The sequence below is a fragment of the Chiloscyllium plagiosum genome, unplaced genomic scaffold, assembly GCF_037043375.1.
Source record: "Chiloscyllium plagiosum isolate Xiang-an unplaced genomic scaffold, Cpla_swu_hap1 HiC_scaffold_35, whole genome shotgun sequence".
NCBI classification, from domain to species: Eukaryota; Metazoa; Chordata; class Chondrichthyes; order Orectolobiformes; family Hemiscylliidae; genus Chiloscyllium; species Chiloscyllium plagiosum.
Genome location: NW_028270173.1, coordinates 15,449,220 through 15,474,943, shown reverse-complemented (window position 1 = coordinate 15,474,943; position 25,724 = coordinate 15,449,220). Strand labels below are relative to the sequence as shown.

Genomic DNA, 25,724 nt, shown 5'->3' with positions numbered 1-25,724 from the left:
TGGAGTAATGACTTTTAGCAAAGACATTTTCCATGGGCTGATTTAAGGATTATTTCAGTGCAGATAATGATGAGAGAGTAATAACTCAGGGACAAGTGATAACTATAATTCCAACTACATTGTAGTTTTGTACAAACTGAACGGTTGGAAACATAGTTAAATATGATCCTGACACAAATGATCAGTTCACCCATCCCTTTCAAATCTGAGGTTTCCAAATTTTCCAATTTTATGAAAGAGCGGCAACATTCTGGACAATAGTTACAAACCTGAGCAAAACAAGACTAATTTCGCTATGTTACTAAATCATGTACATTACCGACACATGCTGGAAGTCGAAAGAAGATCAGTCTAACATTTGTATTTTGTGTGAGTACAGTCCCATCCAGGCAAAGACCTCACTGACTCTGCAATGAAATTATTTAATTTTCCCACCAGAAAGACTCCACTGACGCTGCAGGGAAATGATTTGGTAACCCCCAGAAAGATCCCACTGACCCTGTAGTGAAATGTTCTCGTCTCCTCTTGGAAACACTCCCTTGAGCCCAATCTGAGACCCACTGACTGATTCATTTCCAACACTGTCATGTAGCGCCACCTCCCGCCTGTGGAGCAACATTACAGGCAGGAAGGTCCCGGGATTCCTGCAGTTCACAGCTCACTCTACCCAGTCAGTCCCTCTCGAAAATTGAGCTTCAATTTGTTTCTTCTCTCCCCCTCCCTCCTTCTTTCCCCCAGACTGAGGCCGACCCCCATCAGTTTACAGCTGGCAGGAGGCAGGGGGACGGAGTGAAATTATGGGATGGATCAGTCAGTGCCCTTTAATCCCGCAGATTGTCAGCGGGGCGGTGATTTTCCCGCCTTCATTCCATCCCGGACTGAAGATGGGAAAGATCCTCTCAGTGAAAGTGTGGGTGAAAGTGTGGAGATGGGACATGGTGTCCGCATTGTAAAATGACACCTGTCCACCCTCATAGTCCAGGAAAACCCCGATCTTCCGGGGATTCACACTCGGGGAGAGGGGGGTCCGTGAGGGGGAGGTGGCGGCAAAATAACCACATCCGGGTCCCAGCCCCACAATCCAGAATCCGGTCTCCGGGCTCGGGGTGATCCCCCGTTTCCTCTCCACAGACTCTCGGACCACTCCCAGAGCCCACCAGAACATCTCCCCCAGCTCCTCCTCCCAGTAATGTCTCCCTGATGTGAATCCCTCTGATCCCTGGACGCATTCCCAGGAATCAAATCTCTCCGGGGAGTCAGGGAGCGGCTGCTCTGTGTCTCCGAGTCACACACTGGTCCGGTCCTCAGACAGGATGAGCCAGGGATGCGCTGTGTTCGGATCCAGAGTCAGAGAGGCTGGAGCTGGGGGAGAGATCAAATAACACCGTCAGAGCGAGGGAGGGAGAGAGTAGCCACGCAGAGTGAGGGGAGCAGGTACTGAGGGGTTGAGGAATGGAGCAGGATGAGAGTGAATGGAAGGTAAAGAGAGTCTGGAAAAGGGGAATTTGAACAGGGAGGCGAGACAGGGTAAGGGGAGTGAGTGAGGGAGAGTGCAGTGAGTGATGAGAGTGGAGGAATGAGGAGGAGGGATGGGTAAGGCAGAGGGATGGGTAAGGCAGAGGGATGGGAAGGGAGGAGTGATGGAGGAGAGATGAGAGGGTTCATTTGGAGGGGCGTGGGCAGGGAAATGAAATGCATAGGAAGAACAGAACCCTAGCGCTAACCTTAACCCTATTGCTGTAGGGAAAGAAAGGTTAAAGAGAGGAGGAGAGTGAGGCGATGTGGGATAGAAGGCGGTGAATGAGGAAAGGTGAGAGAGAGATGACGCCCGAGTGAATGGGCAGTATGAGAGAGAGAGAGAGAGAGAGAGAGCGAGACAGAGGTGTGGAGAATAAGGGGGAGCTCAGAAGGAGGTGAGCAATGGGAGGGTTGAGTGCTCAGGTGAGAGCGATGGGAAGGGATATCCCTTGGGACGGTATCATCTTGGGAGCCAGGAGAAGTGGGGAGAAGAAGGGGGAACTGTGTGGATGGAAACTGTGATGGTAGTGGCAAGGGGGAGTGTGCAGGGTAGGATAAACGGAAGCAGAAGGTGAAGGGAGAGTGAGAGCAGAAGTGGAGAGAGAAAAAGCACGAAGGGATGGGGAAGGAGAGTGAGCGAAAAGGGATAGCAAGGGGGTGTGGGACAGCAGGGGGGAGTGTCAGATGGTGGGGCCAGGAGGGGGAGGGGAGAGTGATGACCAGATTGAGGGGCTATGGGAGAGGTGAGGGAGAGTGAAGGGTTTAGTGAGAGTGAATGGTATGGACAGGATGGGGGAATGAGTAGTTCCAGGAGGAAGAGACAAATTAGCAGGGCAGAGTGAGTAGAAGAGTGATGGCGATGAAATGGAAAAGGGAAAGTGAGAGGAAGGGGAGAATAAGAGGAGGGGAGTGTAATGAGGAAGTGATCATGAGGGGTGCGATAACAAGAGGAAGGAAGGATGAGGGTGAGGGGAAAGGGAGATTGGGGCTGAAGGGGACAGGCAGTGGAAGGTTGGTAAATGAAAAAAAAGGGGAGAGTGAGATGATGTGAGGGGGTGGGAATGGGAATAGTGAGGGGAGGTAGGAGTGATGGGCAGCTAGGTAGTGGGGAGACTGAGGGAGGGTTGACTGAGGTTGCATTTGTAAGGGAGAGTTTAGCGAAGGGGGAGGGGAGCATCATGGAAAATGGGAGGAAATGAGGAGAGATATTTAACCCCAGGGCAGGGAATGGAAGTGTGAAGAAATGGAGCAAGTGATGGAGGAGGGAATTATGGGAAGCGGAGTAAGGATATGGGAGTGGGTTTGGTGGTTTTGTGAGGGGAGGGGTCTGTTTGGGATGGGGTAGAGGAGAGTGAATGATAGAATATAATGGGAGGGTGACAAAAGAGGTCTGCAAAATAAGTGGACATTTGAGGTTTGGAGATCGGGAGAGTGAGTGGGAGGGTTGAAAGATGGAGATACGTGAATGAGGGGAAGGGAGAAAGGGAGGTGAGAGTGAGGAGGAAGAGATGGCTGAGATGGAGGGGAGAAATACAGGTTCCTTTTGGCCATGGCAGAGGAGAGTGAGTGGCAGGGAGTGACAAGGTACATAAGTATGTGTTAAGAGGACAGAGAATTAATCCATGTGAGGAAGTGAGAGGGTGCAAAATAAGGTCTTGTGGGGATGCTGAAGCTGAGTGAACTGGAAGATGAGGTGGAGTCTGTGCGGGGGGAGAAGAGAGTCAAGATGAAGGGAGTTTAGGGTGGGGGTTTCAAAGGAAGGACAAAGTGGGGTCTCGGAATTTGAGGAAGGCTGTGGAATGTGGAGAAGGTGAGTGAATTTGAGGATGAGGTGGAGGGGGAGAGATGTGGAGGCAAGAGTGAAGGGGAAGAGGAGTTTGAGGAGGCAAGATTAAAAGGGAGGGGAGAGTCAGGGGTGGGGGTAATCATGGCAGAGTGATTATGGAGGAATGGAGTGGAGGGGGAGGGTGAACATGAGATAGGAGTGAGGGGCAGTATAAGGCAGAGGGTGAGAGCACAGCGAGGTTGAGGGAAAAGTGACTAGATTGGGAAGCTGTGTTCAAGAGGCTAGTGAGGGAGAGGGAAGCATGAGCTGACAGGGTGGGAGGAGTGATCAGGAGGGGGATGTGAGATTGAGGGGGAATGGGAGAGCAGGAGAGAGTGAGGGGGCATTGATGGGTTGGTGCAGGCAAGCAGACTGTCAGGGGGATGTGGAGTGACAAGGATAGTGAGGTGGAGGGGAGAGTGAGGTGGAGGGGAGAGGGAATTGTGAAGGTTGGACAATGAAGGGAGGATGGATTGGATTGAATGGCAAACAGTCAAGAGGAAATGACGGATGTGGGGAATGTGGAGGTGAGTGGGATGGACGGTGGGTAATACACTGAGGCCGTGCTCTGTCAGGCTAAGGGACGGTTAATGGCAGGTACAAACCAAGGTTGAGGGGAGAGTGACCGGGATGAGAAGCTGAGCTAGAGGGGACAGCGAATGAGGGGCAAGAGTGAATGAAGAGTGAGCAGGAGGGCAGATAGAGAATGGGAGAGGTGGGGATGGATAGGGAGAATATGGTCAGAGATAGGAGTGGGGAGTGAGCAGAAGGGAGACAATGAGAGCAGGAGAGAGTGGTGTGGGAGATCAGGAGGGAGTGTTGGTTAGAGGGAGGGCAATGAAGAATGATGAATTTTAAAAGCAAGGAGCATTCCTGAAACAGAGGAAACCTGTAGAATTGCCAGTTACAGAGTGATCTCCACTGCATGAGACAGAAACTGTTCAGTGCAGGAACAGTGAGTAATTAAGTAGGTTAATGGGAAGTTTTCTCCTTTTGTTGAGATAAGATTAACATCACAGTAAAAATGTTATTGTTTTTAGTTATAGAGGGAATCAGCGAGTCCACTTCTTGACTCACAGAGTAAAAGAAAATGAAGTTGACACACTCCCAGAGGCTGGTCTCTGATCTGAGAGAGAAAGTAGTGGTGAGTTTATTACCAGCGTCACCATCCCTCACTGAAGGGGCACAGATGAGAAGACAGGATCTTCACAGTGTGGGAACTGCTCAGCACCGTCCCCATGACCTGTCCTACCGGACTATCTCCTTTTCCACCTATCTACTACACCCTCCTTTTTGACCTATCACCTTCATCCCACCCCCATCCACCCATTGTACTCTTTGCTACCTTCCACCGCCGTTCTCGCTGACCTATCACCTTCATCCCCAAACCAAGAACCTATTGCTACTTTCTCCCCACCCTCACCCTCCTCTCATTTATCTCTCCACCCTTCAGGCACTCTGCCTGTATTTCTGACAAAGGGCTTTTGCCTGAAATGTCGATTCTCCTGCTCCTCGGATGCTTCCTGAACTGCTGTGCGTTTCCACTACTCTACTCCAGAATCTGGTTTCCAGCATCTGCAGTCATTATTAGCTAACCAACCGACATAGCCATCGAGTAACACAGCATCAAGTGAGGCCCTTCAGCCCATTGTGGCCACGCTCGTCATCAAGGGCCTATCAACTTCTATTCCATTTCCCAGCAGCTTGGGAACTTGGGGAACTAAATAGTGATGAATTGGAAAGAGTTCATATTACAGAAGAGGATGTGCTGTGGAGGTCTTCAATTATACAAAGCTGGACAAATCCCCGCGACTCAATCAGGTGTTCACCAGAAACTAGGGAAGAGATTGCTGGACCTCTTGCTGATATATTTGTATTAGCAACAGCTAGAAGCGAGGTGCCAGAACTGGAGGTCGACTGATTTGGTGTCATTATTTAAGAAAGGCTGTAAGGAAAAGTGAGGGAACTGTATACCAGTGAGCTTTAGATCAGTGTTCGTTAAGTTATTGGAGAGGGTGGGACACGATTTACATGCATTTGGAAAGGCAAAAGCCTTATGAGGAATTGTCAACATGGTTTTGTAAGTGGGAAATCACATCTTGATTGAGTTTTTTGAAGATGTTATAAAGAAGATTGATGAAGACAGAGCAGTAGACGTTGTCCATATGTACTTCAGCAAAGCATTCAACAAGGTTCTGCATGGTAGACTGGTGAGTAAAGTTAGATCACATGGGATTCAGGGGGAACTAGCCAATTCAGTACAAAATTGGATTGAAGATAGGACGCAGAATATGATGTTTGCTTTTCAGACTGGAGACCAGCGGTGTAACACAAGGATCGGTGCTGTGTCCCACTGCTTTTGGTCATGTATATAAATCATTTGGGCACGAAAATCGAAGGCATGGTTCCTAAGTATTTCAGTCACCTCCCTCCCTTTCTTAACCTCTCTGTTTCCATCTCTGGCAACAGTCTCCAGATGGATGGTTACTATAAACCCACATCCCTCAAACACCTGGACCACACCTCCTCCCACTCAGTATCCTGTAAGAACTCCATTCCATTCTCCCAATTCATCTGCCTCTGCCTCTGCCAAGTTTGGTTCACGAGACATTCCACTCGTAAACATCCCAAATATTCACCTATTTCAAACAATGTGCATTGTTTGAAATGCAAACCCTGCCGGCACACCACCCCCCTTAGCTCCATTCAGGGCCCCAAACAGTCCTTCCAGGTGAGACAGAGGTTCACCTGCCTCTCTTCCAACCTAGGGGAGAAAGTGAGGTCTGCAGATGCTGGAGATCAGAACTGAAAATGTGTTGCTGGAAAAGCGCAGCAGGTCAGGCAGCATCCAGGGAACAGGAGAATCGACGTTTCGGGCATAAGCCCTTCTTCAGGACCTATTTTACTTCCAAACTAGTTTACTGCATCAGGTGCTCCCGATCTCGTCTTCTCGACATCAGAGGGACCAAAAGTAAACTAAGGAAATGGTTCACTGAGCTTCGCAGCTGTGTCCGTGGGGCCCAACCGGACCTCCCAGTCACTGCCATTTAATTCCCCTTCCCACTCCTTTTCCAACATGACCATTCTTGGCCTCCTCCATTGCCACAATGATTCAAACCCGACATTGGAGGAACAACACATTCTCCACCTGGGCGGTCGACAACCAGGAGGACTCAACGACGAGATCTTCCATTTCAAATAATCTCCCTACCCATCCCCCAATCCCTTCTGAGCCCTTCCCCTTCCCTTTCACTACTTCCAGCCACCAACCACACTCATTCCAAAAAGTAAGAAGATTGGCAGAAATGGTCTATAAGATCCCAAACACTAGCTACACGGTGGGCAGAGAATAATCAGGAGATAAAAAGTGCAAGTAACATTAATCCTGGGCAACTTTTATCAACATGTCGATTGAAACTGTGAGATTAGCAGTGGAAACCATGAGCACATAGTTTCCTAGAACAATATTGTAAATATAACTACGTATTTGGCTATTTTGAATCTGGTAATGTATAATGAGGCTGGTTTAGTAAATGATGTCAGAGTCAACACTGACCATAACATGGAGGGATGTAGCATTCAGTTTGAAATGGAGGATCTTGTTGGGAAATAACTGTGCTAAGCTTAAACAAGGGTAATTGCAAAGGAATGAGAGCTGAGCTTGCTGAAACATCAGGCTGTTGTGTCAACCACAATCACCAACCTCATTTTATCTGGGGATCTGCCCCCACTCCAAATGCCTCCAGCTGATAGTCCCCCTACCCCACACAGCTCGCTTCTACCTCCTTCCCAAAATGCACAAATAGGATTGCCCAGGTAGACCCTTCATTCTGCCTGCTCCTGCCTCACAGAACCCATCACTCCCTACCATGACTCAGTCTTGTCTCCCCTGCTCCAGTCCCTCCTCACTTACAGCCACCATTCCTCTGACACTTTATGCCTGTTCCAAAAGTTAGTTTGCGGCTCCAGCTGCCTCCTCTTTACCATGGATATGCAATCACTCCACAATTCCATCCCCTACCAGGATGGTCTCAGGGCTTTCCACTTCTTCCTGGATCAAAGATACCACCTCTCCTGCCCCTATCACCCTCCTCCCCTTGACCGAGCTCATCCTCACCCTCAACTTCTCTTTTAACTCCCCTCATTTTTTTGGGTCCAAGGGGTAGCCATGGGTACCCACATGGGCCTCCAGTCTTGTCTGTCTCCTTGCGGGGTACATGGAACATTACTTGTTATAGTCCCATTCCAGTCTCGCACACAAGTCTTTCTCTAACATGTTGATAATATCATCGGTGCTAAACTCCTTCCAAGTTCCACCCTGCTCTCACCTTCACCTGGGCCATCCTTGACTTCTCCCTTCCTTTCCTCAACATTCCTGTTTCCATTTCTGGTGATAGACTGGCCACTAATATCCATTATAAACCCACTGACTCCCACAGGTCCCTGGATGTACATCCTCGCACTCTGCTTCCTATAAAGACTGCATTCCTTTCTCCCAGTTATTCCATCTCCATCGCATTTTTTCCGATGCTGCCAACTCAACAATGGAGCTTTCAAAATGTCCATGTTCCTCCTGAACCATGGATTCCCTAGCACAGTTGTTGACAGGGCCCTCAAACTATGTCTGGCCTTTATGCCCTCATGATCTCTCTTTCCTCCTGCAACAGTGATAAGATTCCCCTTGTCCTTACTTACAATCCCACCTAGAGGATCATTTGCCATAATTTCTGCCACCTCCAGCAAGATGCCCCCGCCAGACACATATTCCTCTCCCCTCCCTTGTCCACCTTCCATAGGGACTGTTCCCTCCAGGACACCCTGGTCAACTCTTCCCTCACTCCCAACAGCCCCCCACAGCCTCATGGCACCTTCCCCCATAACTGCTGAAATGGAACACCTGTCCGTTTCCTTCCTCCCACCCCCCCCCCCCCCCCCTCAGTATTCAAGGGCCCGAACAGACCTCCAGGTGAAAAACAACGCCTTCTCTCACTTCACTCAATCTAATTTACTGCATTCGCTGCTCACAATGTGGTGTCCTCTACACTGGCGAAATAAAGCATAGACTGGGTGACTGCTTTGCTGTACACTTCATTCTGTCTATAGAAAAGACGTTGAGCTTCCAATTGCCTGCTCCTTTAACACATCATCCTGTTCCCTGTCCAACATCTCTGTCACAGGCTTGATGGAGTGCTCCAGTGAAGCTCAGCACAAGCTGAAAGAACAACATCTCATTTTCTACTTCTGGAATCTGCATCCTCCTGGACTCAATATCAAGTTCGATAATTTTAAGGTCTGCGCACTCCCATGTCCTCACTTCAACCGCAATGGACCAGGCCTCATTATACAGAGTCTGGCATGATACACAACCCATGTTAGCCACAAATGGTCCCATTAACAGCTCCTCACCCTCCGAGGCAGATTGTTATCCATCTCTTTGTCTGTTCAAATGCCCTTCATTGTATTTGAGCTCTATGCCCATCTATCATACAGTCCTTACTCTAACTCCCACAATAACATCTGCATATGAACCGACATTTTCTGAGCTACCATCAGTTCTGAGGAAGGGTCACTCGATCCAAAACATTAACTCTGAGCTTTACCAGCAATTTCTGTTTTTGTATCTTATTTACAGCATCCACAGTTATTTTGGTTGATATTTATCTGCTACAATGTTCATCACTGACCACTTCAGTAAGACCATCACACACCTTCTCTTTTACAATGTTGTCTCTCAGTGTTTGCAACTCCTTCTCTTCACTAAAGTATCTCAATCCCACATTCCCCACTCGACCATCCTCTCCCCCCATTCTCAAACAGCCAATTTCCATCTTCCACCCACCTCCCTCCCCCCATCTTTTACTGGTCTATCAGTAATTCCTTCTTTCTCTTCCTTGACATGTTTGTTTCCATTTCTGGGGATAGACGGACCAATATTATCCACTATAAAGCCGACTCTCCCAGCTACCTGGAGTATACATCCTTCTCCCCTTCTTCCTGTAAAGACTCCATTCCATTATCCCAGTTCCTCCGTCTCTATTCCATACGGTCTGATGAGGCAAACTTTGACAAGGGAGCTACAGAAATGTCCACATCCTTCATCAACTGAGAATTCCCCAGCACTGTTGTTGATGGGGTACTCAATCAGGTCTGACCCACCTCCCACACTTCTGCCCTCACTCCCTCTCTTTTCTGCCACAACAGCGATAGTGTTCTGCTTGTCTAAACCTACCATCTCACCAGCATCCACAACTGGAAGAGCATCAGATACCATTTCCACCAGCTGCAGTAAGATGTCACCACCAGACACATATCTCCCTCCACTCCCTTATCAGCCTTTTGCAGGGTCAGTTCTCTCTGGGATACCCTGCTGCACTCTTTTTTTACTTCCAATACCACTCACAACCCACGGTAACATTCTCAGCAACTGCCGAAGGTGCAACCCCTGCCCATTTACCTCCTCCCTCCTCAGTCTTGCACAATCAAGTCTCTTGCATCCACTCCTCACAAGGTGGTCTCCTCTATGTCGGAAAAACAAAGCCTCTGTGTTCTGCCTGAAAAAGACCCTGAACTTCCAGTTGCTGACCACTTTGATACACCATCCTGTTCTCTGGGCTACATCTCGGTCTCAGGCTTGCTGCAGGGCACTACAGAAGCTCAGCGCAGGCTGGAAGAACAACACCTCATTTTCCACTTCCAGACCCTGCAGCTCCCTGGACTCAATTTCAAGGCCAATAATTTTGTGCCCAGAGCTCTCCCATGACTACATAGTAGATCGTCTTATCACTGCCAATTTACTCTGCCTATTATTCACTGTTAACAGTCTCCATTACAAGATATTCACTCTTCGAGCCTAGTCATTATCCACTTCTTTGTCTTTCTAACTGTTTTTCTCTCTCTTTGGGGTCTTTCCCAATCTATCATTTCCTCCTTAACTCCTCCTCCACTGTGCATTCTGCAAAAATGTACTTGCAGGGTTACATTGTACTTTGCTCAAAAACTGCATGAATTCATGTAAAACGCCGTTATCTCACTTTTTAGATTAGAATCAATCTAAACATCATGACAAAGACAGAGAACACAGGAGGCTAACACCTTCAACATCTTGTTCAGCTATCACCATTGTTAACAGCTAACCTGAGAATGCAACTTTTTTAAAAAGAGTTTTGTGATTTATATATGAAAGAAGTGAAACTGTCATGGTTTTCTAACCTATGAAAGGCTTAACAGACAATCAATTGTTTAGTTACATCACACTGTAAATATTTGCTATAAATTCTGTGTGTTAGGATTGAGCCCTCCACTACCACCTGATGAAGGAGCGACGCTCTGAAAGCTTGTGTGCTTCCAATTTATGTGCTGCATTGAGTCGTTTGCCGAGTCCATCAGGAAGGATGCGAGCCTGAGAGGGGTGACTATTCCTGGCAGCAGGGACCTGCAGGTTAAAGCCTCCCTGTACATGGATGAAGTTGCCGTTTTCTGCTTCGATCCCCTGTCCGTGCACAGACTCATGTGCATATGTGACCAGTTTTAATGGGCCTTGGGGGCCAAGGTAAACCGAGGCAAGAGCGAGGCCATGCTCTTCGGGAACTGGCTGACCAATCCTCGATCCCCTTAATTGTCAGGACTGACCACCTGAAGGTGCTGGGTATTTGGTTCGGGTGGGGAGGCTTGGGTGTGTGCCAAGTCTGGTGAGGAGCGTATCAGCAAAGTGAGGCAGAAAGTGTGCAGATGGAAGCTACGGTCACTCTCCATCGTGGGAAGAAACCTGGTCATCAGGTGTGAAGCTCTGTCATTGCTGTTATACTTTGAACAGGTCTGGCCTATTCCCAGGACCTGGGCCAGGTCCGAAGGGACTCAATGTATAAATGATCTGGGCAACGGGGGAAAAATACACCCAATGCCACCCTCACCCTGATGGCCACCTTTGTGTGTGGCTGCATCAAGCTGTGCGTGGATCCCCAGTACGCAAACACCAAGTGTCACTCCATACTGAGGTTATAACTGTCCCCGGTGTTGCAACGGATGGGCCTGGCCTCGCTGCCGCGGAATGCTCCGAGTAGTTGGACCGTTCCGTATCACCTGTCCTTCATGGAGATGTTTATGAAGAAAAACACATTTGACCACAAGTCCATCAGGAAGTGGTCAGCACGTAGTGGCCTTGAGACCCTTCGCGAAAGGAGAGGGCGGATCCTATCGAGCGGTTCCCTGAGCAGACTGTCAAAGCCATTTGGCAGAATGCCTCATCGCCAGAACTTTCGAACAAGCACCAAAACATGGCTTGGCTGGTGGTGAGAAGGGCTCTGCCTGTGAGATCCTTTATGCACCCCTGGACTCTCAGCTGCACTGCACGTTGCCCTCGAAGCGACTGCGGGGTGAAGGGGGGAGCGAGAAACGAAACTTTCTCACAACTCCTTCTGAAATGTGCCTATGTAGAAGAAGTCTGGAGAGGAATGCAATGGTATTTGTAGAGGTTCATCCCGAGCAGCGCCGTGACGTGGGACTCCGTGCTCTATGGTCTATTCCCCAGGACGCGCACCAAGACGAACATAAACTGTGCCTGGAGGATCATCAACTCAGTGAAGGATTCTCTCTGGGTGGTCTGAAACCTGTTGATCTTCTAGCTGAAGGAGTTGACGGCGACGAAGTGTTGCAGACTGGCACATTCCAAGGTTCAGGACTACTGTTGAGGAACGCGCAAAAGCTTGGGGCAGCTGCCGCCAAGGCGCGGTGGGGAAAGACCACCGTGTAACATCTGCCTGCCTAACGAAGAACAGGGGGCCCATGCAGTCACTTGGGCTCTGCTGACACCTCAGATAAATATATGGACATATGATAAACGTACAGACCTGTATGTACAAATGATAAATTCTGATGTCTGTATGCAAAGAAATGAAATGTTTACGTATGTATGGCATGACCAACTGTACAGATCATCAAAATATTTTATGAATAAAGTATATTTTTGAAATAAAGAAAAGTGTGTGTTTCCAATTAAACCTGTTGGACTATAACCTGGTGTTGTGTCACTTTGTACACCCCAGACCAACACCGGCATCTCCAAATCCGGAAAATCAGCACAGGGAGACCTCACCCTCACTTCGGAAATCCTCCGCTTCTGGAACAGTTCCGTTTGTAGAGCCGCCGATTTCTTCTCTGTGAGGAAGATTCAGTTGATCCTGGAATTGGAAAATAAAATTACATTCTTAAAGTGTTCGCCCTTGAAAAAGTGATAAAACCTTTTTAAAAATATTTCAGAAGAAGACGAACGTTACTGGGGAGCATTGTCAGCGATAGAGTTCCAGTTTGTGGCCCTGACGGAGGGGTCCGAGTCTCCCCTGCTCCAGACGTGTCTCATAGAATGGTCTGAAAAGACTGATTAGAAATATCGATTACAAAATATAATGCTTACCTTGTAGATATCAACAGCTTCATTGATCGGCAGGAAGTTGTGAGTTCTATGAACCCGCGAATCTCTACAAAGGTAACAGATCAATTTCTTGTCATTTTCACAAAACAGCTTCAGATCTTCCTGATGTTCCTCACAGTGAGGTTTACTTTCCTTCTCTTTCAGATCCAGCTTTAATTTTCGAGCTTTCTCGGCCAGATTCGCTCAGGCCCGATTTCCCCTGAAGTTTCTTTCCGGAAACACCTCTCTACATTCCGGGAAGGACGTTATCTCCTTCTTTTCCCAACTCTGGATGATACAGGGGCGACAGAAGTTGTGTCCATAATCCAGTGTAACCGGATCGGTGAAGAAATCCAGGCAAATGGGACAAATTGTCTCCTCGGTCCAACTCTCTCCCTGCAGTCTGGAAGCCATGTTCACCCTCAGTACTTCCTGAGACAAACCGCTTTCAGTTTCAACATTTCTGCGCTTGTGAAAATATCCAGTTCAACGTTTCCCCGATGAATTTCACTGCAATACTCAGAGACTGATGACAGGAAATCGGAACGGGTCTCGGCTATTCAGTCCCCACCATTCAATATGATTCTGTCTGATCGACTCCTGCAGTGCCTTTTACAACCCCCCATTCCAATAACCCTGAATGCCGTTGGTAATCAAAAATCTGTGACCTCCTTTCTGAAACATATGATCTCTCACGCCCCTCTGCTATAAAGAGTTAGAAAGTTTCACAGCCATTATGGAAAATAGAGCAAGAAAGCATGGGAAGGGGTAAAGCATGAAGACCACTGGCGATCTGTTGCAAGGGGTCTGTGGAATGCGACACTTGTCAAAAGGTCACTGTGGCAGGATGGGATAACAATAGTGGAATGCCCTTACACCAATAGCAGAGTAAGGTTGAGGCTGAAAGGTCATTATGGTGGGATGAAATAACACAGTTAGTAAAGTAAGCCTCACCTCCTAAATATCATCATGGCAGGACTGGGACAGGTTGTAACAGTAAATATTTGGGACATGATGTTAAATATCTAATTAATAGTTAGTAGAGTCAGCTTGAGACAGGAGACCATTTTAGTCGATGGGGTAGCTAAATATCTAATCATGACAGGTTACTCTGGGATGGAAGATCATTGTAGCAAATATCTAATTGTGACATTAGAATAACATTAAGTAGAAAGTAGGAAAAACTATAGCGGCAGAACTGGAGACATTATGGGAATTAACATCATTGGTTTATTGAATAGCTGGAGTGAGGTAATTTCGATTAATACAGTTGGATATGCTGATAAGCGAACAAAAACATAATTTAAAAAGGGATTAAAAAAAGGGGGCACTCAAGAATTTGCTTTCTAAGTGTCACAGTTGTCTGTTTGTAAATAAAAGACCTACTCCTTGAAGAACTCTTCGCATCTCCTGATGATTCTCTACATTTTCTCCACGACACCATCCAAGTGAATTCAAAATGTTTCCTCTCTCAGACCAAAGTGAGAACCGCCTTATGTTTAAGCTGGGCCCTGGTTCAGGAACCTCCAGTCATTGGGAATATCTTCCCTGAAGAGGCACTGTCCACCTCTTTAAACACTTTGTGAGTTTCAGCTTGATCACCTCTCATTCTTCACAACTCTGGGGAATACAGGCTCCGTTTGCATAGCTGCTTATCATTGAATGCTGTCCCGTCATCCTGGGAATGAGTCTGGTGAACCTTTGCTGTGTTCACTGGATGATAATTACTGTATTTAGTTCCTCCGATATGGAGATGAAACGAACATCCAGTCCTGCAAATGCAGGATAACTGAGCTCCTATCAACTGAAGCAAGTCTTCCTTGTTCCTGTACTCAGATTCCCTTGCAATGAAGGTTCACTCGCATTACTTTAGCCTTCCTCATATCTTGCTGCACCCGCTTGGTAACTTTCGGTGATTTATTGAAAAGGACACCAAGGTCCTACTGTACATCTGCATCTTCAACCTTATCCTTTAGGAAAAACCCTGCAAATCTGTTTTTCCACATGGTTTCACAGTTCTCCATATTATGTTCTATCCGGGCAATTCTTGCTCATTCATGAAGCCTGACAATTCCTCAAAAGCCTTTTTAGACCTTCCTCACAACACACTCTCCCCCTGAGCATTGTACTCCCCACAAATCAGTAAAAGATTACACTTGGTCCAGAGCTTTTATTCACTGTTATATATTGTGGACATTTCCCATGAGTCACAGCCTGTCAATGTGAGAATGTCTCATTCACTCCTACTCTCTGTGTCTGTATGCTCACCAATATCTTGTCGCCAACATTATCCCTGTGCCTAAGAAGGTTCATGCAGCATGTCTCGATGACTACTGCCCAGTGGCCCTAACGTTGCTGGTCATGAAGTGCTTTGAAAAGCTGGTCAAGGCATTAATCAACTCCAGCATCCCCACTACTCTTAACCAACTCAAATTTGCCTATCAGACCAACAGATCCACTTCAGATGCTATATCACTTGTGCTTCACTCTTCCCCAAAACATCTTGACATCAAGAACAGCTACGTAAGAATCCTACTCATTGACTACAGTTCAGCCTTCAACACTATTATCCCCTCAAGACTGATTACAAAACTTAGCAATCTATTAGAGAGTCCCACTCTCTGCAATTGGATCCTCAGTTTCCTGACCTTCAGGCCACAATCAGTGAAGACTGGGGACAATATTTCATCCTCACAAACATTCAACATTGGAGCCCCCAGGAGTGCATACTCAGCCCCCTACTACACTCGCTGTATACCCATGACTGCGTCGCCAATTACCACACAAATGCCATTTACAAATTCGCTGATGACACCACCATAGTCGGTCAAATCTCAGCTGGCAATGAAACAGACTACGACTGGAGGTGGAAGACCTGGAAAAATGGTGCACTGAGAACAACCAAGCTCTCAATGCTGGCAAAACCAAGGAACTCATTCTTGACTTTTGGCAGGATGTTACTCATGCCCCCCTTCACAGTAACAGCACAGAGGTGCAACGAGTGGAGGGCGTCAAGCTCCTGAGAGTGATCATCCACAACAAGTTTTCCTAGAATCTTCATGTGGACTCACTGGTTACAAAGTCTCAACAACATCGTTTCTTCCTCAGGCAGCTGAGGAAACTTGGCATGACAGCAAATTCCCCTGCCAACTTTTGTCGGTGTGCCATCGAGAGCACGCTGTCTGGATGCATCACTACCTGGCAACTGTACCATTCAAGATAGGAGACAGTTACAGAGAGTCGTGAACTCGGCCCCGACGATCTCAAAGGCCAAACTCCCATCTGTAGGATCCATCTACCAGGCCGACTGTCAAGGAAAGGCTGCCAGAATTCTCAAAGATCCATCCCACTCTGGCAATGTTTTTTTACACTCTCTACCATTGGGGAGAATGTACAGAAGCCTGAACACATGCACCAGCTGGTTTGGAAACAGTTTCTACCCTACTGTTGTTAGAATTCTGAATGGACTTACAAACTCTTAACAAACTCTTAACATCCTTCTAAATTTTTCTACACTCTTTCCAGTTTAATAACATCCTTCTTACAGTAACAGACCAAAACTGAACACAGTACTCCAAATTCAGCCTCACCAATGTCCTGTAAAACTGGAAGATGACTTCCCAACTCTGTCCTCATTGCCCTGATGAAGACCAGCGTGCCAAAAGCCTTCTTCACTGCCCTGTCTACGTGTCAGTCCACTTTCAGAGAACTGTGCGCCTGAACTCGAAGATTCCTCTGTTTCACTACACTTATTAAGGTCCCACAATTCAATATGAAACTCCTACCTTGGTTAAACATTCCAAAATGTAATACCTCACTCATCCCTGTCTCTTCATTGCACTTCCACTCCACGTTTTCCTGATCTACCTCAACTTTTCCTGCGTTCCCGTTCTTCCTTCCCCAGTCAGATCTGCCTTTTCCTCTCGCCTCCTCTCTGTTTCCACCTCCTCATTCTTCCTTCCCTTTCCCCATGTACAATCTTTCATCCTCTCCCATATTCTTTCCTTCTATTTTCTTCCACACTAATCCCATGGTTCCTTCTTCCTTGCTGCTGCCCAAACCCACTCTTCCTACCTCAACCCCTCCCCTCACATGCTGTTAATTCTCCCTCCGGTCAGCAACTTTCACTTATCCCACCAATTCACCACTTTTTCCTCCCTCAATATTCACACCCCTCCCCAATGTCCCTACCTCCCCCAAATTCTTACACCCTCCTCCCTCTCTTGCGTCCTCTTTTTTTTGCCCATTTCTCTCTCTCTGATTATTATTTGATCTTTCCCCCAGCTCCAGCCTCTCTGACTCTGGATCCGAACACAGCGCATCCCCGGATCGTCCTGGCTGAGGACCTGACCAGTGTGAGACTCGGAGACAGAGAGCAGCCACTTCCTGACTCGCCGGAGAGATCTGATTTCTGGAGCAGTGTCCTGGGATCAAAGGGATTCACATCAGGGAGACATTACTGGGAGGTAGAAATGGAGGGGAAGAACAGGTGGGCTCTGGCAGTGTCCTAAGAGTCTGTGAAGAGGAAAGGGGGAATCGACCCGAACCCAGAGACTGGATTCTGGATTGTGGAGCTGTGTCCCAGAAGAGGTTATTTTACCACCACCTCCCACTCATGGACCTCCCTCTCCTCAAATGTGAATCCCGAGAGGTTTGGTGTTATCCTGGACTATGAGGATGGACAGGTGTCCATTTACAATGCACACACAATGTCCTATCTCCACATTTTCACCCACACATTCACAGAGAGGATCTTTCCCATCTTCCATGTGGGAAGAAATGATGGCGGGAAAAACTTCGCCCTGCTGACAGTTTGCGGGATTAAAGGCATTGACAGATCCATCCCATAATTTGACACCGTCCTCCTACCTCCTGCCAGCTGTAAACTGATGGGGGTCGGTCTCGGTCTGGGGGACAGAAGGATGGGGCAGCGAAGAAACAAAGAGAAGCTCAATTGTAGAGAGGAGCTGACTGGGTAGAATGAGCTGTGAGCTGCAGGAACCCTGGGGCCTTCCTGCCTGTAATGTTGCTCCACAGGCGGAAGGTAGTGCTACATGACAGTGTCGGAGCTGAATCAGTCAGTGGTCCTCAGACTGGGCTCAGTGGAGTCTTTCCAAGGGTAACACCAAATCATTTCACTTCAGGGTCAGTGGAGTCTTTCCAAGGGGGGACACCAAATCATTTCTCCCAAGTGTGATTGAGGAACTCATGGGGACCATTCCTGATGAAGGGCTTTTGCCCGAATCGTTTATTTTGCTGCTCCTCGGATGCTGCCTGAACTGCTGTGCTCTTCCAGCACCACTAATCCAGAGTCTGGTTTCCAGCATCTGCAGTCATTGTTTTTAACTCATGGGGACAGAATGGTGAGGGAATGGAAGAAACATTGCAAGAATAGACCACATTCCACAAGTTAGCCAAAGTTTTACTTATATTAACATGGCGACTTGAGCGTGAAAGCCCTTGACATCAAAGCCACATTTCATCAAGTGTGGTATCACGGCAACCGAGCAAATCTGGAGTCGGTGAAAATCGGGAGTTGTGGGGGCAATCTTTCCACTGGCTACCTGGCACACGGGAAGATGGTTGTGCTTGTTGGAGCTCAATTATATCAGCTCCAGGATATCTCTGCAGGAGTTCCTCAGTGTCGTGCCCTTGCCTCAACCATCTTCAGTTGCTTCATCAATGACCTTCCCTCCACAATAAGGTCAGAAGTTTGATGATTGTACATCCTTCAGCACCATTCCTGACTCCACATATTCTGAAAAAGAACGTGTACAAATGCAGCAAGAACTTGACAATATAGAAGCTTAGGCTGACAATGTCAATTAAAATTTGTGCCACACAAATGCCGAATGAGAGCCAATCCAGCTACTGCCCATTGACATGCAATGGCTTCATTAAATTCCCTGCTGAAAACATCCCAGTCGTTACCATTAACCAGAAGTACAATTGCCCTCACCATATAAATGCAGTAGGTTTCAGAGCAGGTCAGAGGCTCAGCATACTGTATGAAGTCACTCACCTCCTGACTCCCCAAAGCCTGTCTATCATCTACAAAGCACAAACCTGACTGCCCCGGCCGACCCATTATCTCAGCCTGCTCCTGCCCCACCGAACTCATCTCTGCATACCTCAACACAGTCCTGTCCCCCTTAGTCCAAGAACTCCCCACCTACGTTCGAAACACCACTCACGCCCTCCACCTCCTCCATGATTTTCACTTCCCCGGTCCCCAACACCTTATCTTCCCCATGGACATCCAGTCCCTATACACCTCCATCCCCCATCACGAAGGCCTCAAAGCCCTCCGCTTCTTCCTTTCCCGCCATTCCAACCAGTATCCCTCCACTGACACACTCCTTCGACTGACTGAACTGGTCCTCACCCTGAACAACTTCTTATTCCAATCCTCCCACTTCTTACAAACCAAAGGAGAAGCCATGGGCACCCGCATGGGCCCCAGTTATGCCTGCCTCTTCGTAGGATATGTGGAACAGTCCATCTTCTGCAGCTTCACTACATCGATGACTGTATCGGCGCTGCCTCATGCTCCCATGAGGAGGTTGAGCAGTTTATCCACTTTACCAACACCTTCCACCCCGACGTCAAATTCACCTGGACCGTATCAGACTCCTCCCTCCCCTTCCTAGACCTTTCCATTTCTATCTCGGGCGACCGAATCAACACAGTCATCTACTATAAACCAACCGACTCCCACAGCTACTTAGACTACATCTCCTCCCACCTGCCCCCTGTAAAAATGCCATGCCATATTCCCAATTCCTTCGTCTCCGTCGCATCTGCTCCCAGGAGGACCAGTTCCAATACCGACCGACCCAGATGGCCTCCTTCTTCAAAGACCGCAATTTCCCCCCATACGTGGTCGACGATGCCCTCCACTGCATCTCCTCCACTTTCCACTCCTCCGCCCTTGAGCCCCGCCCCTCCAACCGCCACCAGGACAGAATCCCACTGGTCCTCACCTACCACCCCACCAACCTCCATATACAGCGTATCATCCGCCGTCATTTCCGCCAAACAGGCCCCACCACCAGGGATATATTTCCCTCCCCTCCCCTATCAGCGTTCCAAAAAGACCATTCCCTCCATGACTCCCTCGTCAGGTCCACCCCCCCCCCCGACCAACCCAACCTCCACTCCCAGCACCTTCCCCTTCAAACGCATGAAGTGCAAAACTTGAGCCCACAGCTCGCCTCTTACTTCCTTCCAAGGCCCCAAGGGATACTTCCATATCTGCCACAAATTCACCTGGACCTCCACACACATCATTTATTGCATCCACTGCACCCGATGTGGCCTCCTCTATATTGGGGAGACAGGCCGCCTACTTGTGGAACGGTTCAGAGAACACCTCTGGGACACCCGGACCAACCAACCCAACCACCCCGTGGCCCAACACTTCAACTCCACCTCCCACTCCACCAAGGACATGCAGGTCCTTGGACTCCTCCAGCGCCAGACCATAGCAACACAACGGTTGGAGGAAGAGAACCTCATCTTCCGCCTAGGATCCCTCCAACCACAAGGGATGAACTCAGATTTCTCCAGTTTCCTCATTTCCCCTCCCCCCAACTTGTCTCAGTCAAATCCCTCGTACTCAGCACCGCCTTCCTAACCTGCAATCTTCTTCCTGACCTCTCCGCCCCCACCCTACTCCGGCCTATCACCCTCACCTTGACCTCCTTCCACCTATCGCATTTCCAACACCCCTCCTCCAAATCCTTCCTCCCTGCCATTTATCTTAGCCTGCTGGACACACTTTCCTCATTCCTGAAGAAGGGCTTATGCCAGAAACGTCGATTCTCCTGCTCCTGAGATGCTGCCTGACCTGCTGTGCTTTCCAGCAACACATTTTCAGCTATCATCTACAATGCACAAGCGAAGAGTGTGATGGAATACACTCCACTTGCCTGGGTGGATGCAGCTCCAACAATACTCAAGAAGCTTGACATCATCCAGGACAAAGCAACGCACCTGAATGGCACTACATCAACCTCATCTTCCTCCGCAACCAATGCTCAGTAGCAGCAGTGTGTACTATCAACAAGCTGAACTGCAGAAATTCACCAAAAAGCCTTGGACAGCACTTTGCAAACCCATGACCACGTCCATCTCGAATGACAAAGTAGCAGATACATGGAAACACGGCCCCCTGCAAATTACTTCCAAATCACTCACCAACCTGACTTGGAAACTTGTCTCTGCTATTGAGTGGAAACCCAAGAATTCCCTCCCTCAGGGTGTTGTGGATCTACCATGTGAGTCTGCACATGGACTGCAGCGGTTCAAGAAGAGAACTCACCACTTTCTCAAGGGCATCTAGGGATAGCCCAGCAGGAAGAACACATGTCCCTTGAGCAAATGCAAACATGAGTATTTCCCCCACTAAACTTCTTGAAGAGGCAGCACAGTGGCTCAGTGGTTAACACTGCTGCCTCACAGTGTCAGGTTCCATTCTAGCCTTGGGCGACTGTCTGTGGATTTTGCACATTCTCCCCATGTCAGCGTGGGTTTCCTCCCCAGTCTAAAGATATGCAGGTAAGGTGAATTGGCCATGCTAAATTACCCATCGTGTCATGTGCATTAGTCAGAGGGAAATTGGTCTGGGTGGGTTACTTGTCGGATGGTCGGTGTGCACTTGTTAGGTTGAAGGGCCTGTTTCCACACTGTAGGGAATCTAATCTAATTCCCACTTTCTTCATAGTGATGGGGATTCTTGGTATTATGATTTTCAGCAGGGAGACTCTGATGCACTTTCGGTGGCACAGGAGTTGGGAGACCAGCTGCTGCTGTGATATTTGGCTCTCTTCAATTTGGACTCAGGCAATGGGCAAGTGCCAAGGTCATGCTGCCTGGACCAATGAGTGTTTCTGTTATTTTCAGGTTAATGTCTGCAACTGTGATAAACTTGTCAATTTCACTTCACTGGAAATCTAATCCTGCTGCAGCAATGTCCTTTCATGGTAAAGTAACACTGACAAATTGGATTGGGTTTGTACAGGTCTGTGAATATTGTTTTTTATATTTATAAATGTATAAATTTTCATGTAAATAATGTCACGTTAAGGGAAGTTTAATGTCATAGTATTCAGTAGAAAGGAACTCATATATTTATATAGGTTCCTTTTAAACATTAAGTCGGACTTCAGTCTTTCCAACATTTATGTGGAGTGAGACTGCGGTGAAGACTGATTTAACTATCTTTGTTGGATATGATGTGCAATTCATTGTATTAATCAAGCCATTTCCACATAATGTTTCTCCCCATGAAACTATCTGTCCTGCAGAATATTGGTGGAGTTACAAAATACATTTCTTTCTCATTTAATGTTCTTTCTCAGCACTGTCCACATCAATGTCAAAAACCCTTGACTCACCAATATTCAATTGCTCATTTTGTTGACAGCATGATAAAGGACACTGTGCGTGCAGCCATTTCAATTTTCTATGGCATATTTTACTTGGATTTGGGGAATGGTGGGAGGACATGATAACTGGTTCGCTTGGCACAGAGTCTTCAATCAAAAATGCTGCAGTAAACCTGAACTAGAATTTATGTTAAAGAAAAATGCTGACAAAAATCAAAAGAATGATAGAGACATTGAGGCAGCAAATCATCAAGTCATAGAACACACAAACAGCCCCTTCGGTCCAACTCATCCATGCCAACTAAGTCTCCCAAACTAATCTAGTCCCACTTGCCTGTATTTGGTCCCTGTCCCTGTAAACGTTTTCTATTCATGAATCTGTCCAAATATCTTTTAAATGTTGTCACCATGAGTGCATCTATCACTTCCTTTGGCACATATGCACCATCCCCGATGTAAAAAGGTAGCCCCAAGTTCCATTTTGAATCTTTCTCCTCTCACCTTAAAAGTTATGCCCTCTAGTTTCAAACTCCCATATCTGCAGGAAGCAACCTTTGCTATTCTCCTTACCTACACTCCTCATGATATTATAAACGTCAACCTCCTGTGCTCCAGTGAAAGAAGTTCCAGTCTATCCAGCCTCTCCTTATAACCCAAAACCTGCAGCCCAGGTAGCATTCTTGTAAAATGTTTCTAAACCTTCTCTGCTGTCGTGATATTCTTCCAAAAGCAGGGAGACTAAAAATGCACACTTTACTTCAAAAGAGGCCTCACCAGTGTTTTGTACAACCACAACCTGCTATGCCAGCGCTTAATACCTTCTTCTAATTAAAAACAATGTTTAAACACATGCCATGAAATTAACTTGCAAAATGGTGATAGAGAAAGTCAAGAAATGTCTATGCAACCCAAACACTGAAGTAAGTTTGTTCAGAGCGGTCAGATGTAACGCATGCTGATGATTCCTAGTTTGGTAAATTCCTACTTTCAGCAATAACAAAAGAGGATAGTTGCAAATAAAGGTCAAGGTGCTTTGTCAAATCAAGGTGAGGAAGGGAGAGAAAGGAAATTAAAGAATTGGGACAGTACAAGAATAAAAGAAGATTCATACATCAATAATGTCATACAATCCAAAATGAGCAACAAAGTACCAAGAAGACTACTATTTTCATTTAAGATTCAAGTTACAATATAACCATTGCATACGCATACTGCTATTGCATTCACCAAAATGGTGGAAGGAACTCACAATGTGATTATCATATCAGAATTCCAGGCCAACCACATTTAGAAATTTAATTATTTAACTATGCAGTGGCAAATCTTACTGCAAGAATTAAGTTAGTAAAAGATAAAGTATTATTTTTTACGGCTTATTTCACCTTCATGCCCATTGGCACTCAAACACTTTGGTGACACAAATGGATCAGAAACATGACACAGGCCAATGATTTAATTTCTTGTCAGATGTACGAATAAAAAAGACAGTGAAAAGTGTTGTTAAGTGTCACCACTGATAGTGCCATCTTAAAACACAGAAAATAAGTCAAAACACAGAATACAAAGTGAGAAAAATAAAACAATGAAATTCATCTTAAAGAACTTATCTCAATAAAGTGATGTGGCCTTTAGAACAGCTCCAGCTTCTCGCTCAGACATGGGCCCAGATACAGGATCCTCCACGCCAATGCCTCAAGTCCCCTGCTGCTAAACCAACGACATGACTGCTGCCTCACATCATCACACCATCGTTACTGCAACAATGAGTTACCACACTCCGACACCATCTCGCATCCACCAGTGCCACCACCATGACGTCACACTGGGCCGGCCTCAGCTGTGAAGCCACTGCTCGAACTGCAGGGTCCTGTCCTGGGAGCAAACACATTGCCGTCGCTACCTCAGCCAACTGGCGCACAGGCTGAGCCACAGATCTGGAGCTTTGGCTAAGCCTGTTAGTGTGGACCTGATGGCTAAGATTTGCACCTGCACTTTTCTCACCAGGAGACCTTAGGCTGGTGCATTTGCCTCACTCGAGCATTGCTGCTGCAACCACCAAATGTCTTCTCGTTTTTGATTTACTCAGCCTCACCACATCCCATGACTGTGCCGCCATCTCCATCCGCTACTCCCCACAGAATCCATTCGATGCAAGGGACAACAAAATGTTTAACATGATCCACAGAAATAAAGTGTATGTCTCAAATATTCTCTTGCAGTTAAACAATTTGTCACTTCTTTACACGATATGCAGAGTACTGCAACACCAATGTTGTTGAATTAAAACTGAACAATTTGATGTCCCTGCGTTGACCCTTAATCACAGTCATGCAGTTGCGTAGAAATATCAAATGGAAGGGGATTGGAACAGTTTGGCTGCCTTATGTGTCTCAAAACTGCGCAAACTTCTAGTATAGGTCAATGAAGGGTCTGACCAGCCTCAAGACTTCAATGAACTTAAGCTATAAACATGAGAATCAGCAGGAGTGGGCCATTTTGCTCCTTGAGCTGTTCTGCCATTCAGTAAAATTAAGGCAGAGTTGGCCAGAGTTATAAAACCATAAGGTATAGGAGCAGAATTAGGCCATTCAGTCCATCAAGCCTGCTAATCCATTTGACTGTGGCTGATACGTTTCTCAACTCCATTCTCCTGCCTTCCCCCAAAACCCTTGATGTCCCTACTGGTTAAGAATCTACCAATCACTGTCTTACATTCACTCAATGACTTGGTCTCCACAGCTCTCTGTGGCAATGAGTTCCACAGATTAACCACTCTCGGGCTAAAGAAATTCCGCCTTATCTGAATACTAAGGGGTCATCCCTTCATTCTGAAGCTGTGTTCTCATGTCCGAATCTCCCCTACAGTAGAAACATCTTTTCCATGTGCACTCTATCTAGGTGTCTCAGAATTCTACAAGTTTCAATCAGCTCCCCTCCCATCCTTCTATACACCAAGGAGTAAAGACCCAGAGTCCTCAACCACTTCTCATTTGGCAGGACTTTCAACCCCAGAATCATGCTTATAAATGTCCACTGGATCCTCTCCCCTTAGAGATACTGAACAGAGAGATTTAGGAGTCTTAATGCACGCATCACAGAAAACTGGCATTGATTTCAGTGGGTGTTAAAGATGCTAATTGGAATATTGGCATTTATTGCAAAGGCCATGAAGAATAAATGGTCACCTGGACCATCTCTGATACCTCCCTCCCCTTCCTTGACCTCTCCATCTCCATAAATGATGACTGACGTGACACTGACAACTTTACAAACCCACCGACTCCCACAGCTACCTGGATCACACATCTCCCCACCCTACCAACTTCAGAAATGCCATCCCGTATTCCCAAGTCCTCTGCGTCCACTGGATCTGCTCCCAGGAGGACCAGTACCACCATAGAACACAACAGATGACCTCCTTCTTCAGAGACCGCAATTTCCCTTCCCACGTGGTTGAAGATGCCCTCCAACGCATCTCATCCACATCCTGCACTCCGCCCTCAAACCCCACCCATCCAACCATAACAAGCACAGGACCCCCCGGTCCTCACTTTTCACCCTACCAACCGTCGCATAAACCGCATCA

At 47.2% G+C, this 25,724-nt stretch overlaps 1 pseudogene; it reads right to left on the bottom strand.

Moving 5' to 3' along the window:
* Positions 1-729: 729 nt before the first annotated feature.
* Positions 730-25,724, bottom strand: part of LOC148140102 (uncharacterized) — a 35,864-nt pseudogene continuing 10,869 nt past the window's right edge.